Below are 16965 nucleotides of genomic sequence, written 5' to 3'. Positions count from 1 at the left end.
CATTACCATGTTCTACATCATATACACTTTATCTCATATATTATTAACAAAACATTTCCAGACCAGTTGGTTGGCTAAGTCCGGATTCAGGTCCGGGGTCTTGGGTTCAAAACCCGACTTCAACATTTTTTTGTCACAACTTCTTTCTTTTGGTAAAAATACCAAACGACCTCCAAAAATTCCATAAAAATACTCTAAAAATTTCTAAAAATCTCTAGAATTTTTCTAAAGTATTTCTAGATTTTAATAAGGTCTTTTAGGACTCCAAATCACAAAATTTGGGGTGTTACAATCCTCCCTACCTTATAAAAAGTTCGTCCTCGAACTTAGACTAATTCTGGATATTTCTATCTTATACTATCCTATACTTAGTAGTACTTCTTTGTGTCTTAATCTCTTAACTTCTCGATCCTCTATTATTCATCTCGCATCGTATCCATTAATGGTCTTTGGAAGACTTGATATCTTCCCTATCCTTTCTAAACATACTTATGTATATAAACATAAGAGAAACAAAACTAAAATTGTCTCTATTCTTTCTAAGCATATGTATCAAAACATAGAAAATTAAAACATGAATTTTCTTCTTTCCTAAGCACATATAAGCAGATACTTTATACTGCAAATAATAAAGAAAGTATAAAAGAAAATTAAATACTTTCTTACTTGAAGACGGCAAGGATGATGCTGATGTGTGATGCTGGAGAATGGGAACTGCTCTGATACCAACTGTAAAACCACCCTTCTTACTACTACTACTCTCTAAGGATGACCGTTACTTAACTACTAACTCTACTTAACCGGTATGATTAAAAATCACATGGAAACCCTACCGAAAAATTTCGGCAGAGTCTCCCCTGTACCGGTGACCTTAAACTGACATACATAACATAATATACACAGCCACAGGCGGCTGGAACACATATCAAACACACAAAAGGAATAACATCACCACGCAGTTTAATGAAATCAAATCATGCAAGTAATGAATAGCGGAAACAAGATACACATATAATTAACTAACAATGGAAGACTAAATGACTCATCTAATACATTCTTAATAAATGGCAATCCTAATAAATTCTTAAACTCAGTCCCAAGGCTTCCATAGTCCTGGCATCACACACCATCCGCGCCACCTTGTCGCCTTCCTTTCTATATCTTTTCCTTCCTGTATCTGCAGTAAGAGGAAGTGTAGTCTATAAGCAAAATTTGCTTAGTAAGCGCTATCTAACTCACAAAATCTCGATATGCATGAGGAGATACTGAAATCTAAAACTGAATGCTCAAAAGGAAATCTACTCATGCTCATCTACTAGTAAAAGAAAACATACTAAAAGACTAAGCATGTAAAGCAAAGCTATACAATCATGCTAGCATAAAGAAAGCTAAACTTACTGAATTCTAAACACCTTCTGAATCTTATTCCACTTGTTTAAAGACTTATTCTTTAATACTTTATACTTATGTAAAACTTTCAAAAACTTATACTTATAATACTTCAAAATAATAATCAACTTCTTCTTGGGCCCAGGCATAGTACCATCTTATGCGCGTTCCCTAATAGGTTGGGGTAGCGAGCCACCAATCCTAAAAGAGCAGACCTCGGTCTACCAGGGCCAAGACCTCGGAATTGGACACCTGGATTTGTTTAACGACAAGCTCTTGGATGTCGGGTACTAGCCTCTTCTTAAAAGTAAAATACTTATTAGCTTATTTACTTCTTCTTTAAATGCCTTGGCATTTTAATAGACACCTTGTGTGTCAAAAATCCCTAAAGTCTCGACTTTGGGATCTACTTAAGGCCTCGGCCTTTTCTTTCTTTTCTTAATCTTTCTTATACTCATCTTTATCTTTCTTATACTTTTCTTATAAAAATGTCTCTTACAAAACTGAAATGTTTAAACAAATTCTAACACCGAAATGCTTAAACAAAAATCTGTATGCAAAGCTTTACATAAATCTGCATGCAAAGCTTAACAAAAATCTGCATATTAAGCTTATCTGAAATCTACATACTAAGCTTAACAAAATCTGCATACTAATACTTTATAAAATCTGCACACTAATGCTTATTCCAATAGCATATTTCCATTTATTATCCCCATGCCATAAACATAATCATCACTTATCGCACTCTAAAATTGTAAATGAACAAAACTTGAATGGGAACACTACATTAAGAATCTTACTATGATCATTCTGAACTCAGGCTTAACGTATTATAAAAGAATGGACAATCTGTGCTCAAGCATCTTTAAAAGAATTTAAGGAAAAGCTACTACTTAATGCACATCAGCATTTCAATTCATCAAGAAATGTGTGCACTCAAACAAAACACTAATACATTAGCACTAACATTTCTAGTTCAGCACTAATACATGAGGTTTGCCAATTCTATCAGCACTAATATTCCAAGTAATGCAAAACAGAATAAATTCCGCTGTTATAAAGAAGGAAACTATTAATCTAGCAGTACCAAAACCTTTCAATAATTATATGTACAAGTCTCACCTTATTTATCACAAGACAAAAGACTTGCAGATAAGCTTCAAAAATTTTATATACAAGTGTCACCTTAGGCTTGCAACAAATTGCTTCATGGAAGTCAACAAGTAATTTACTGCATCAATCCTTTGCATTAACATGGAAACAATCAAACAATTAATAGCAAATGTCTTGACATCTTTCGTATAGATAATTTTGATCAATAAAGTTATCTAACTTCGGAAGGGAGAAACACACCCACACAGTAAGTTGTAGTGAACGTCTTCACCAATAACCCCTAAAACCGAACAACTAAGATGAAAGCATTCAAGAGACATGATTAAAACCAAGGTGATTGCATTCGCAGTTATTGTAGGAATTAAAACCACCCAAACTAAACTCTATTAAATCCGAAATCTGTAAAAATCCAAAAACTCAAAGAAAACACTAAATCACTTCGAAACTACTCTTACCACAGGTGAGTAGCAACTTACCTTACTCCTTGAACTCACAACCGAAAAGAGGGAGGCTCTAGGGTTCGCGGAGAAGCTTGAGGTTCGGCGGCTTCTTTGTGTTTCTGAGCTCTCCTCATCGAGGTGGTCACGTACGGTGAAGACCGGCCGGAAAAAGCCTTCGCCGGCCGCCGGAGGGAGAGAATCCTAGCTCCGCCGCCTTCTTCGCCCGAGAGCCGTCGCGCGCACAAGAGGGAGAAAGGGTTTCGTGAGCCAATCCCTTTCTCTCTTAACTTATCCCTTTTTATAACCGAGGGTATTCTGTTATGGCTTAAGAATATTTCGCTCCTTATCTTTTCACGAAATACTCGTAGAACCGTTGGTTGGTTGTGTTTTCGCCGAACCCCAGGTCATGGGTTCAAATCCTCAGCCGAGCCTTTTTCTTCCTCTTTTATTTTAAATGTTCCTAACTATACCTTATATAAATTTGTTCTCATATCTAGATAACAAATCGAGCACAGCTCGGTTGGTCGGGCCGAGTTTTGCTTGGGCCGAGGAGCTCGGTTCGAAATCCAGCTTCTTCAGTTTATTTTCCTTCTTATTATTCTCCATTACCATGTTCTACATCATATACACTTTATCTCATATATTATTAACAAAATGTTTCCAGACCAGTTGGTTGGCTAAGTCCGGATTCAGGTCCGGGGTCTTGGGTTCAAAACCCGGTTTCAACATTTTTTTGTCACAACTTCTTTCTTTTGGTAAAAATACCAAACGACCTCCAAAAATTCCATAAAAATACTCTAAAAATTTCTAAAAATCTCTAGAATTTTTCTAAAGTATTTCTAGATTTTAATAAGGTCTTTTAGGACTCCAAATCATAAAATTTGGGGTGTTACAATCCTCCCTACCTTATAAAAAGTTCGTCCTCGAACTTAGACTAATTCTGGATATTTCTATCTTATACTATCCTATACTTAGTAGTACTTCTTTGTGTCTTAATCTCTTAACTTCTCGATCCTCTATTATTCATCTCGCATCGTATCCATTAATGGTCTTTGGAAGACTTGATATCTTCCCTATCCTTTCTAAACATACTTATGTATATAAACATAAGAGAAACAAAACTAAAATTGTCTCTATTCTTTCTAAGCATATGTATCAAAACATAGAAAATTAAAACATGAATTTTCTTCTTTCCTAAGCACATATAAGCAGATACTTTATCTGCAAATAATAAAGAAAGTATAAAAGAAAATTAAATACTTTCTTACTTGAAGACGGCAAGGATGATGCTGATGTGTGTGGAGAATGGCGCTCTGATACCAACTGTAACGACCACCCTACTTACTACTACTACTCTCTAAGGATGACCGTTACTTAACTACTAACTCTACTTAACCGGTCTGATTAAAAATCACATGGAAACCCTACCGAAAAAATTTGACCGAGTCTCCCCTGTACCGGTGACCTTAAACTGACATACATAACATAATATACACAGCCACAACAAACAAACAAAATGAATAACATCACCACGCAGTTTAATGAAATCAAATCATGCAAGTAATGAATAGCGGAAACAAGATACACATATAATTAACTAACAGCGGAAGACTAAATGACTCATCTAATACATTCTTTATAAATGGCAATCTTAATAAATTCTTAAACTAAGTCCCAAGGCTTCCATAGTCCTGGCATCACACACCATCCGCGCCACCTTGTCGCCTTCCTTTCTATATCTTTTCCTTCCTGTATCTGCAGTAAGAGGAAGTGTAGTCTATAAGCAAAATTTGCTTAGTAAGCGCTATCTAACTCACAAAATCTCGATATGCATGAGGAGATACTGAAATCTAAAACTGAATGCTCAAAAGTAAATCTACTCATGCTCATCTACTAGTAAAAGAAAACATACTAAAAGACTAAGCATGTAAAGCAAAGCTATACAATCATGCTAGCATAAAGAAAGCTAAACTTACTGAATTCTAAACACCTTCTGAATCTTATTCCACTTGTTTAAAGACTTATTCTTTAATACTTTATACTTATGTAAAACTTTCAAAAACTTATACTTATAATACTTCAAAATAATAATCAACTTCTTCTTGGGCCCAGGCATAGTACCATCTTATGCGCGTTCCCTAATAGGTTGGGGTAGCGAGCCACCAATCCTAAAAGAGCAGACCTCGGTCTACCAGGGCCAAGACCTCGGAATTGGACACCTGGATTTGTTTAACGACAAGCTCTTGGATGTCGGGTACTAGCCTCTTCTTAAAAGTAAAATACTTATTAGCTTATTTACTTCTTCTTTAAATGCCTTGGCATTTTAATAGACACCTTGTGTGTCAAAAATCCCTAAAGTCTCGACTTTGGGATCTACTTAAGGCCTCGGCCTTTTCTTTCTTTTCTTAATCTTTCTTATACTCATCTTTATCTTTCTTATACTTTTCTTATAAAAATGTCTCTTACAAAACTGAAATGTTTAAACAAATTCTAACACCGAAATGCTTAAACAAAAATCTGTATGCAAAGCTTTACATAAATCTGCATGCAAAGCTTAACAAAAATCTGCATATTAAGCTTATCTGAAATCTACATACTAAGCTTAACAAAATCTGCATACTAATACTTTATAAAATCTGCACACTAATGCTTATTCCAATAGCATATTTCCATTTATTATCCCCATGCCATAAACATAATCATCACTTATCGCACTCTAAAATTGTAAATGAACAAAACTTGAATGGGAACACTACATTAAGAATCTTACTATGATCATTCTGAACTCAGGCTTAACGTATTATAAAAGAATGGACAATCTGTGCTCAAGCATCTTTAAAAGAATTTAAGGAAAAGCTACTACTTAATGCACATCAGCATTTCAATTCATCAAGAAATGTGTGCACTCAAACAAAACACTAATACATTAGCACTAACATTTCTAGTTCAGCACTAATACATGAGGTTTGCCAATTCTATCAGCACTAATATTCCAAGTAATGCAAAACAGAATAAATTCCGCTGTTATAAAGAAGGAAACTATTAATCTAGCAGTACCAAAACCTTTCAATAATTATATGTACAAGTCTCACCTTATTTATCACAAGACAAAAGACTTGCAGATAAGCTTCAAAAATTTTATATACAAGTGTCACCTTAGGCTTGCAACAAATTGCTTCATGGAAGTCAACAAGTAATTTACTGCATCAATCCTTTGCATTAACATGGAAACAATCAAACAATTAATAGCAAATGTCTTGACATCTTTCGTATAGATAATTTTGATCAATAAAGTTATCTAACTTCGGAAGGGAGAAACACACCCACACAGTAAGTTGTAGTGAACGTCTTCACCAATAACCCCTAAAACCGAACAACTAAGATGAAAGCATTCAAGAGACATGATTAAAACCAAGGTGATTGCATTCGCAGTTATTGTAGGAATTAAAACCACCCAAACTAAACTCTATTAAATCCGAAATCTGTAAAAATCCAAAAACTCAAAGAAAACACTAAATCACTTCGAAACTACTCTTACCACAGGTGAGTAGCAACTTACCTTACTCCTTGAACTCACAACCGAAAAGAGGGAGGCTCTAGGGTTCGCGGAGAAGCTTGAGGTTCGGCGGCTTCTTTGTGTTTCTGAGCTCTCCTCATCGAGGTGGTCACGTACGGTGAAGACCGGCCGGAAAAAGCCTTCGCCGGCCGCCGGAGGGAGAGAATCCTAGCTCCGCCGCCTTCTTCGCCCGAGAGCCGTCGCGCGCACAAGAGGGAGAAAGGGTTTCGTGAGCCAATCCCTTTCTCTCTTAACTTATCCCTTTTTATAACCGAGGGTATTCTGTTATGGCTTAAGAATATTTCGCTCCTTATCTTTTCACGAAATACTCGTAGAACCGTTGGTTGGTTGTGTTTTCGCCGAACCCCAGGTCATGGGTTCAAATCCTCAGCCGAGCCTTTTTCTTCCTCTTTTATTTTAAATGTTCCTAACTATACCTTATATAAATTTGTTCTCATATCTAGATAACAAATCGAGCACAGCTCGGTTGGTCGGGCCGAGTTTTGCTTGGGCCGAGGAGCTCGGTTCGAAATCCAGCTTCTTCAGTTTATTTTCCTTCTTATTATTCTCCATTACCATGTTCTACATCATATACACTTTATCTCATATATTATTAACAAAACGTTTCCAGACCAGTTGGTTGGCTAAGTCCGGATTCAGTTCCGGGGTCTTGGGTTCAAAACCCGGTTTCAACATTTTTTTGTCACAACTTCTTTCTTTTGGTAAAAATACCAAACGACCTCCAAAAATTCCATAAAAATACTCTAAAAATTTCTAAAAATCTCTAGAATTTTTCTAAAGTATTTCTAGATTTTAATAAGGTCTTTTAGGACTCCAAATCATAAAATTTGGGGTGTTACATTGAAGCCTCTAAGACAATGCTAAATGAGTACAATCTAACTAAGTACTTTTGGGAAGAGGCTGTTAGTACAGCCTGTTATGTGCAAAATAGAACAACACTAAATAAAACACATAACAAAACCTTCTTCAAAATATATTATAATAAACAACCCAATATAAAATATTTTAAAGTATTTGGTTGTCCGGTCTTCATACTAAACACAAGAGAACATTTAGGAAAATTCACTTCTAAAATAGAAAATGGAATCTTTGTAGGATATTCACTAAATAGTAAGGGTTATAGAATATACAATAAGGTTACACTAAGAATTGAAGAAACCACAAATGTAAAATTTGAGGAATCCAAACAAAACTTAGAACAAACCCAAATTTAGCCAATTGAGTTTATTCAAGGCAATAATAATCAAGAAAGAACCAATGAATATTTAAATCACGAAGAAGAAGAAGAAGAAGAACCTCAAGAGAATCAACCTTCTAGAACCATAATAGTCAAACCAAATCATCCAATTGACCAACTAATTGGTGATCCAGACTTAAGGGTTCAGACTAGGTCATCCTTTAGAAACCTAAATCAAATCACTCTGATTTCAAAAATTAAACCCAAAACCATAGCTGAATCTTTACTTGATCCAGACTGGGTCATAGCTTTGCAAGAAGAACTAGCTCAATTTGAAAGAAATTAAGTTTGGGATTTAGTACCACTACCAAATAATAAGAAGATAATAGAAACAAAATGGGTGTTTAGAAATAAATTAAGCAAAACTGGGGAAATTACTAGAAATAAAGCTAGACTAGTTGCTAAGGGGTTTAATTAAGTAGAGGGTCTTGACTATGTTGAAACTTATACCCCAGTAGCAAGATTAGAGTCCATTAGAATGTTACTCAGTTATGCAACCCCTAAAGGGTTCAAACTATATCAAATGGATGTCAAATATGTCTTTTTAAATGGATTAATAAAAGAAGAAGTCTATGTAAGATAGCCACCTGGATTTGAAAGTCTAGAATACCCTGACTATGTTTTTAAGCTAAAAAAGGCTTAATACGGACTTAAGCAAGCACCTAGGGCATGGTATGAAAGGTTAACCTCTTTCCTAACATCAAAAGGGTTTAATCAAGGTCAAATTGACCCAACCCTATTTGTTAAAACAATAAAAGAGGATATTTTTATAGCCCAAATCTATGTAGATGATATAATTTTTGGTTCAACTAACTTAGAATTTTTGGAAGAATTTACTAATCTAATGGAACAAGAGTTTGAAATGAGATTAGTAGGGAAATTAACCTACTTTTTAGGATTACAAATCAAACAAACAAATGAGGGAAATTATATTTATCAGCAAAAATACACCAAAGAATTACTTAAAAAATTCAGGATGGAAAACATTAAAGAAATAAAAACACCTATGGCAATTAACACAATCCTAGATAACAACTCCAATGGAAAACTAAATGACTTAAAATACTATAGGAGTGTCATAGGTAGCCTACTGTACTTAACTACAAGTCGACCCGATATTTTATTTACAGTTAGTATATGTGCTAGATACAAAACTTGTGCTAAAGAATCTCATTTGACTCAAGTCAAAAGTGTTGGTTGCTTCTCGAAAAGCCTAACGGTTCCTCTGTACAAAACTTTTTGTACAAAGGTCTGAACCTTTTCCTAGCTACCATGTGTTCTTTTAAATTAAACTTGGATCACCTGCGGAACATTACACGTTTGATCCTAAGTTTAACTTATTTGTTCTTTTATGTTTAGACTAAGATCTCCTATGGAACTTAACACGTTCGATCCAAATCACCTAGGTTATTAATTCCATTAAATATTAATTTCCAAAATTGGCTTCCAGGACTGCATGGCGAGGCACATGGCCTTCTTGGATATGGGAACAATTACCACCGCCTAGACAAAGCCTTTTAAGGAAAACTAATATTTAATTTCCTTAAATAACTTTAGGTCAACCAAAAGGAACAATCAAATCACAAGGAAAAGAAAAACAAAAGAACACAATATCGAAAACTAAATTGAAATACTAGAATCGCATGCCTCTTGTATTTGGTATTTTTACAAAGAAATAAAACTAGTATGATGCGGAAATTAAATACTAGTATACCTTTTCTTTTGCAAGCAAAAACCTCTATGTCTTCTACCGTATTCCTCTTCTAACCTTGGACGTTATGTGGGCAACGATCTTCTGAGATGAGAAACCACCAAAGCACCTTCTTCTCCTCCTTGCAAGGTTCGGCCACAACAAGAGCACCTCCAAGGATGAAGAGCTTCAACCACCACCAATGCTCCAAGGGATGCTAGAAAAGAGGCTTCTTTTCTCTCCTTCTTCTCCTTCTTAGATCCGACCACCAAAACTATCTCCACCAAGAGAAGGTTTCGGCCACACAAAGGAGAGGAGAGGAAAAAGAAGGGGCTGACCACACCCAAGGAGAAAAGAGAGGAAAAATAGAATAGAGATGTTCACCATGAAGCCTCCTCTACCCCCTCTTTTATAATCCTTGGTCTTGGCAAATAAGGAAAATTTAATAAAAACTTCCTTAATTCTTTTGCCATTGAAAAAGAAAATTTATTTAATTAAAAACAATTTTCTTCTCATCAATTATAATGGTCGACCATATTAAAGCTACAAACAAGGAGAGTTTTAATTAATTAAAACTTCCTAATTTGTCTCTAGAAATTTATAAAAAATTTCTCCAATAATTTTCATCCCTTCATGATTGGTTAATAAAAAGGAAATTTTATAAATTAAAATCTTTCTTTTAAACATGTGGAAAGAAAGTTATTTCTAAAAATTAAAATCTCTTTTAATCTACAAATAAGGAAAGATATCAAATCTTTTCTTAATCTCTTGTAGAAACTTATAAAAGAGAATATTTAATTTTTAAACTCTCTTTTAAATCATGAACATGATTAAAAATGAAAGTTTTCTTAAAATTTAAAATCCACCTTTTAATCAACAAATAAGGAAAGATTTCAAATTTTAAACTCTCTTTTAAACATATAGATGATTTACAAATAAGGAAAGTTTTTACCAAAAAATTAAAACCATCCTTTTAATCTACAAATAAGGAAAGAGATTAATCTCTTCTCTTAATCTTTTGTAGAAAGCTATAAAAGAAAATTTTTAATTTTTAAACATTCTTTTAAAACCATGGTATCCACATAAGAAATAATTTTAATAAAAATCCTTTTTAATATTTTAGTGGCCGACCACCTAAGCTTGGGACCCAAGCTTTGGCCGGCCACCAACATGGCTCATCCACTTGGTCTTGGCCGGCCCTAGCTTGGGTTCCTAGCTAGCTTGGCCGGCCCCATTGGATGGGTAAGAAGGTGGGTATGTTGTGGGTATAAATCTCTATATACAAGAGGCTACGATAGGGACCGAGAGGAGAAATTGGTTTTGGTCTCCCGATGAAATTAAGCTTCCCGTGCTCGCCCCGAACACACAATTTAATTTCATCAATAATAATTCATTCCACTAAAGAACTATTATTGAACTATCGCACCAATCCCAAATTACATTTTGGGCTCCTTCTTATTATGAGCGTGTTAGTCTCCCAGTGTTTAAGATGTCGAATGCCCACTAATTAAATGAGTTACTGACAACTCACTTAATTAATATCTTAGTCCAAGAGTAGTACCACTCAACCTTATTGTCATGTCGGACTAAGTCCACCTGCAGGGTTTAACATAACAATCCTTATGAGCTCCTCTTGGGGACATTATCAACCTAGATTACTAGGACACAGTTTCCTTCTATAATCAACAACACACACTATAAGTGATATCATTTCCCAACTTATCGGGCTTATTGATTTATCGAACTAAATCTCACCCATTGATAAATTAAAGAAATAAATATCAAATATATGTGCTTGTTATTATATCAGAATTAAGAGCACACACTTCCATAATAACTGAGGTCTTTATCCCTTTATAAAGTCAGTAAAAAAGAGACGACCTCTAATGATCCTACTCAATACACTCTAAGTGTACTAGTGTAATTATATAGTTAAGACAAACTAATACCTAATTATACTACGATCTTCCAATGGTTTGTTCCTTTCCATCTTGATTGTGAGCTACTGTTTATAATTTATAAGGTACTGATAACATGATCCTCTGTGTGTGACACCACACACCATGTTATCTACAATATAAATTAATTGAACAACTACATTTATCATAAATGTAGACATTTGACCAATGTGATTCTTATTTCTAGATAAATGTTTATACCAAAAGCTAGGCTTTTAGTATACATCCTAACAAAAAGAATCTTTAGATACCATAAAGGAACATCAAATGTAGGAATTTGATATCCTAGGAGTAACAATTTTGAATTAATAGGCTATTCTGACTAAGATTACGCTTGGTGTAAATTAGACTACAAAAGCACAAGTGGTGGATGTCAACTACTAGGTCCATCACTTGTCAGTTGGTTTAGTAGAAAGCAACACTGTGTTGCTCTATCTACAACTGAGTCAAAGCTTATACCACGATCTTCCAATGGTTTGTTCCTTTCCATCTTGATTGTGAGCTACTATTTATAATTTATAAGGTACTGATAACATGATCCTCTGTGTGTGACACCACACACCATGTTATCTACAATATAAATTAATTGAACAACTACATTTATCATAAATGTAGACATTTGACCAATGTGATTCTTATTTCTAGATAAATGTTTATACCAAAAGCTAGGCTTTTAGTATACATCCTAACAAAAAGAATCTTTAGATACCATAAAGGAACATCAAATGTAGGAATTTGATATCCTAGGAGTAACAATTTTGAATTAATAGGCTATTCTGACTCAGATTACGCTTGGTGTAAATTAGACTACAAAAGCACAAGTGGTGGATGTCAACTACTAGGTCCATCACTTGTCAGTTGGTTTAGTAGAAAGCAACACTGTGTTGCTCTATCTACAACTGAGTCAAAGCTTATACTACGATCTTCCAATGGTTTGTTCCTTTCCATCTTGATTGTGAGCTACTATTTATAATTTATAAGGTACTGATAACATGATCCTCTGTGTGTGACACCACACACCATGTTATCTACAATATAAATTAATTGAACAACTACATTTATCATAAATGTAGACATTTGACCAATGTGATTCTTATTTCTAGATAAATGTTTATACCAAAAGCTAGGCTTTTAGTATACATCCTAACAAAAAGATTCTTTAGATACCATAAAGGAACATCAAATGTAGGAATTTGATATCCTAGGAGTAACAATTTTGAATTAATAGGCTATTCTGACTCAGATTACGCTTGATGTAAATTAGACTACAAAAGCACAAGTGGTGGATGTCAACTACTAGGTTCATCACTTGTCAGTTGGTTTAGTAGAAAGCAACACTGTGTTGCTCTATCTACAACTGAGTCAAAGCTTATAGTGATAAGACAGTGTGTCGCACAACTATTATGGATGATGCACACCTTAAAAGATTTTAATTTAAACCTTACAAATATAAAAGTATTAATTGACAATATTAGCTCAATTAATTTAACAAAAAAATCCTGTGCATCATTCAAAAACCAAACACATTGAAATTAGACATCACTTTATCAAGGATCATGTCACTAAAGGAGATATTGAACTCAAATACATTGAGTCCAAGTCTAATTTAGCTGATATATTTACCAAACCCCTCCCTGAAAGTGAGTTTAGTAATCTACGTCGAAAATTAGGAATATGTTTAATAGACTAGGATTCTTAAAAGTTTAAAATTATTTTCAAAGCTTTTTAAATTCTAGGATAAAAACTTTTATGTTTTCAAAATTTCCTATTTTTAGAATTTCAAAAATCAGTTCTAGCCTTAGATTAGGTCAATCCCTTAGAAAGCATGTTCCTATAGGGCTAGAATTTGAGCATCTCACCAACACACTAGGGCTACCTTGTTTGTGATTGTTAAATATAGAAAGCGGTGAGATACATTGGCAGATTGCCTGGACTTAAGATGTTTATTTAAGTGCATCGATATAAGTCTGGGCGTTAAATAGAAAATAAATATCAATCAAGTTAAATTATTCAGTTTAGTCAAACACTAACTGATTACAGTTGACTTAACCTAACTAACCAAGTGAAAGTTGCTATCCTTTGATAGTTATTAAGTAATTAATTGATCAGACAGTTTTTGTTATGTCAGATTCAGGGGGAGGATTAACTGTTTTAATACTTATTTTGAATTTAGTTTTTGAAAAATATTTCCTTAAAATTTTTTTAAAAAAACTAACTATTTTTTTTTAATTGAATCTTATTAGCTTTGAAAATTGAAGTTTAACTAGGTTTTAAAAATTAGGATTTGAAAATTGGAGTTTGCAAACTTTTAGAAATTTGATTTTCCAAAGTTAGTTTTGAAAATTGGATTTTACAAACTTTTAGGAATTGGATTTTCCAAAGTTAGTTTTGAAAATTGGATTTTACTTAGTTTTGAAAATTAGATTTTACAAACTTTTAGAAATTGGATTTTCCAAAGTTAGTTTTGAAAATTGGATTTTACTTAGTTTTGAAAATTGGATTTTACAAACTTTTAAAAATAGGATTTTCCAAAGTTAGTTTTGAAAATTAGATTTTACTTAGTTTTGAAAATTAAATTTTACAAACTTAAGTTTGAAAATTGAGTTATTTCTTGAAAATAAGGTTAATTTTGCAAAGTTTATATTTAAAATTACTCTAAAGTTTATAAAGTCATCTTTCTAAATTATCTTTCTAAACTTAACTATTTTGAAAAATAATTTTTTAAAGCAAAATTTTTAAAATTTTTCTATGTTAGACTCTCCCAAGTCAATCTGAGCTTAATTCAAATTTTCTATTGCACTATCTATTACTTTCTTAATCGCTTATGTTTGTATGTTCTGTGTTATTTTTGATGAATGTCAAAGGGGGAAGGTTAGGTGGTTTAAGTTAGTTAAACAACAAAATACCATAAATAAAACAAGACTAACTTAAAATAACCTTATAATTACTTATTTTACTTGCATACTTTTTCACTTACTTAACCCAGGTTGTCAATGTATCAAAAAGGGGAAAATTGTTGGTGTGGTTAGCACTAACGATCTAACTCAAGTTTTGATAAATGATAAAGTATGTTAAGTTAGTTTCATTGTAATCTAACACTTTGACCAAGTGTGCAGAAGAAGCCCAGCTAGGTCTACGGGTCGATCGGATAGCTGGCACGAAGTTCAAACAGGTCGACAGGCTGACCAGATGTCTGTCACGAAGCCAGCTAGGACGACGGGCCGACCGGATAGCTGGCATGAAGTCCAAACGGGTCGAGGGGCTGACCTGACGTCTGGCACAAACTCCAGCTAGGTCGACGGGCTGACCTGATAGCTGACACGAAGTCCAAATAGGTCGAAGGGCTGACCGGACGTCTGACAGGTAAGTTGAGGTGAGTCACTGGAGAGGAGTGATTGTGAGGACACGTTCCCTAGAAGGGAACTTAGGCGCCGATCCAACTTAGAACCATTTCAGAATTCTAAAGTTGAGATCTTGACTAGATTCCGATCTTGGTGAGATGGAATCTAATTAATACTCCTATTTAATTATAAAAATTGTACTAACACTTTTTTTTTGCAGGATATATAATTTGGATTTGTGCTTCGGACTAACATTTTCTTGCAGGAAGTTGAAGCTGCTGGAAAATAGAGGTCCGGGTGACCAAAAGGGATCTGGTGCTCAGAATGTAAAAGTTATCCTCATCGCGCTTCGCCACGTGGAGCTTCATGGTTGGCTGGGCTACATCACACTCCAGGCGCCCAGAAGGGATTTGGGCACCCGGAGCATCCTATATAAGGAGGGTGAGCCCTGGAGCAAAGAACAACTCACAACAAGATCTTCCAACGCTTGCTCTGTCGTGCTGTGCTCCTGTGACACTGCAACGCTACTCCGACAACAAGCGGCTCAAGTTTTTCTTTTCAGTGTTGTCGGTATTTCTTTCTAATAATTCCTGTACTTAGTTTTTGTAATAACTTTGTGAATTATTAGTGATTGCCTAACGAAAGCACTTAACGAATGCAGGTCTTGGAGTAGGAGTCGACGAAGGCTCCGAACCAAGTAAAATGGTTCGTGTTAGCATTGTGTTTTCTTATTTTCGCTGCGTACTCGCTTAAACGTTTTTGATCGATGTTCACCCCCCCCCCCCTCTATCAACTTTTACGATCCAACAATATCTTCGGCTTCATCTAAACTTTTATTCATAAGTGCCCCTCCAGCAGTAGAATCTAAGAACACCTTAGTATGATAATTGATACCATTATAAAATGTATGCAACACCAGCCATTTCTCCAATCCATGATGTGGGCATTGCTTGAGCATATTATTGTATCTATCCCATGGTTCAAATAAAGATTCTAAGTCTGACTATCTGAAACTTGCAATAAGATTTCTCATATGAGCAGTCTTGCTTGGAGGATAGAATTTATCAAGGAATTGTTGCTCACATTGTTCCCAAGTGGTAATGTTATTTGCTGGTAGTGAATTTAGCCATTGCTTATCTTTATCTCTTAAAGAAAACCCAAACAATAATAATCTCACGGCTTTAGATGGAACACCATTCATCTTCATAGTTCCGCAAATTTCATAAAAAACTTCTAAGTGTTGATTAGGATCTTCATGTGGTCCAACCCCAAATTAATTTTGTTGGACCATACTGATTATCGCAGGCTTGATTTCAAAATTATTAGCTTTAATAGAGGGTCTTGTGATGCTAGAATGAAATCCTCTACCATAAGGTGCTGTGTAATCTTTAAACGGTTTGTTTACCATATTTGAATGTACTTGTTCTTCTGAATGTTTTTGTGAGGTTTTCCTTTTATGAAAGGTTCTATCAATTTCGGGATCAAAAGGTAATAGATCACCTACAAAGTTAGACCTTCGCATACAAGAACAAGATTACAGAATTTGATTCACAAATAAAAGAATAAAGAATGCAAAGAAAAATTACATAATAGAATTACAAAACTAGTTACAAGTTAGATGTGAGAAAAACAAAGAAAAGTTTAGTCATACTCAAATGATAATCTCTAATGTTGTAACGCCCCGCCCCTCCTGCTAAGGCGACGGGGGTTACTTGCGACACATACATACTTAACACAGCGGAAGTCTTACTTAGAGAATTTAAAAACCTTTTCTTACTTAAAAATCACCATAGACATAAAGGAACCACATAGCATACCTATCATAATTTTTTTTTGAGTCTTGTTACCTAAACACATACTTAAGGTCATCGAGTCATAAAATGAAAACATCAACTTGGCATATTTCTTATTAAACAAAAGCAGGTCTTTTCCTTTAGCCAGTCCACTACCGCACACATCCTTCTAGCCCCTCCTGCTGCTCCCCTAGTACATCCATTCCTTGCCTTTATCTGTGGTACAAGAAAGTAAGCTGTGAGCACTCATGGCTCAGTAAGTTCCTTTCCTACTCACAAAAACTGTAAAGCATATTAAAATCACAAGTCATAAGGCATAAAGACAAATGTATCATGTCAAGAGCATATCATGGCATATCGTAACATAACATAAAGTATCATGGCATAACATAACATAATCATCAAACGTATCCTGTCATAGCAT

The 16965-nt window shown here is 34.5% G+C and overlaps 1 non-coding gene across 1 annotated transcript; it reads left to right on the top strand.

Moving 5' to 3' along the window:
• Positions 1 to 15677: 15677 nt before the first annotated feature.
• On the top strand, positions 15678 to 15784 carry LOC122039231. Its single transcript, XR_006128104.1, has one exon. It is a non-coding gene; the product is annotated as a small nucleolar RNA R71 (small nucleolar RNA).
• Positions 15785 to 16965: the final 1181 nt, after the last annotated feature.

Source organism: Zingiber officinale, chromosome 1A (genome assembly GCF_018446385.1).
Source record: "Zingiber officinale cultivar Zhangliang chromosome 1A, Zo_v1.1, whole genome shotgun sequence".
NCBI classification, from domain to species: domain Eukaryota; kingdom Viridiplantae; phylum Streptophyta; class Magnoliopsida; order Zingiberales; family Zingiberaceae; genus Zingiber; species Zingiber officinale.
The sequence above is the reverse complement of the archived record's forward strand: the minus strand, read 5'-3'. Positions and strand labels throughout refer to the sequence as shown.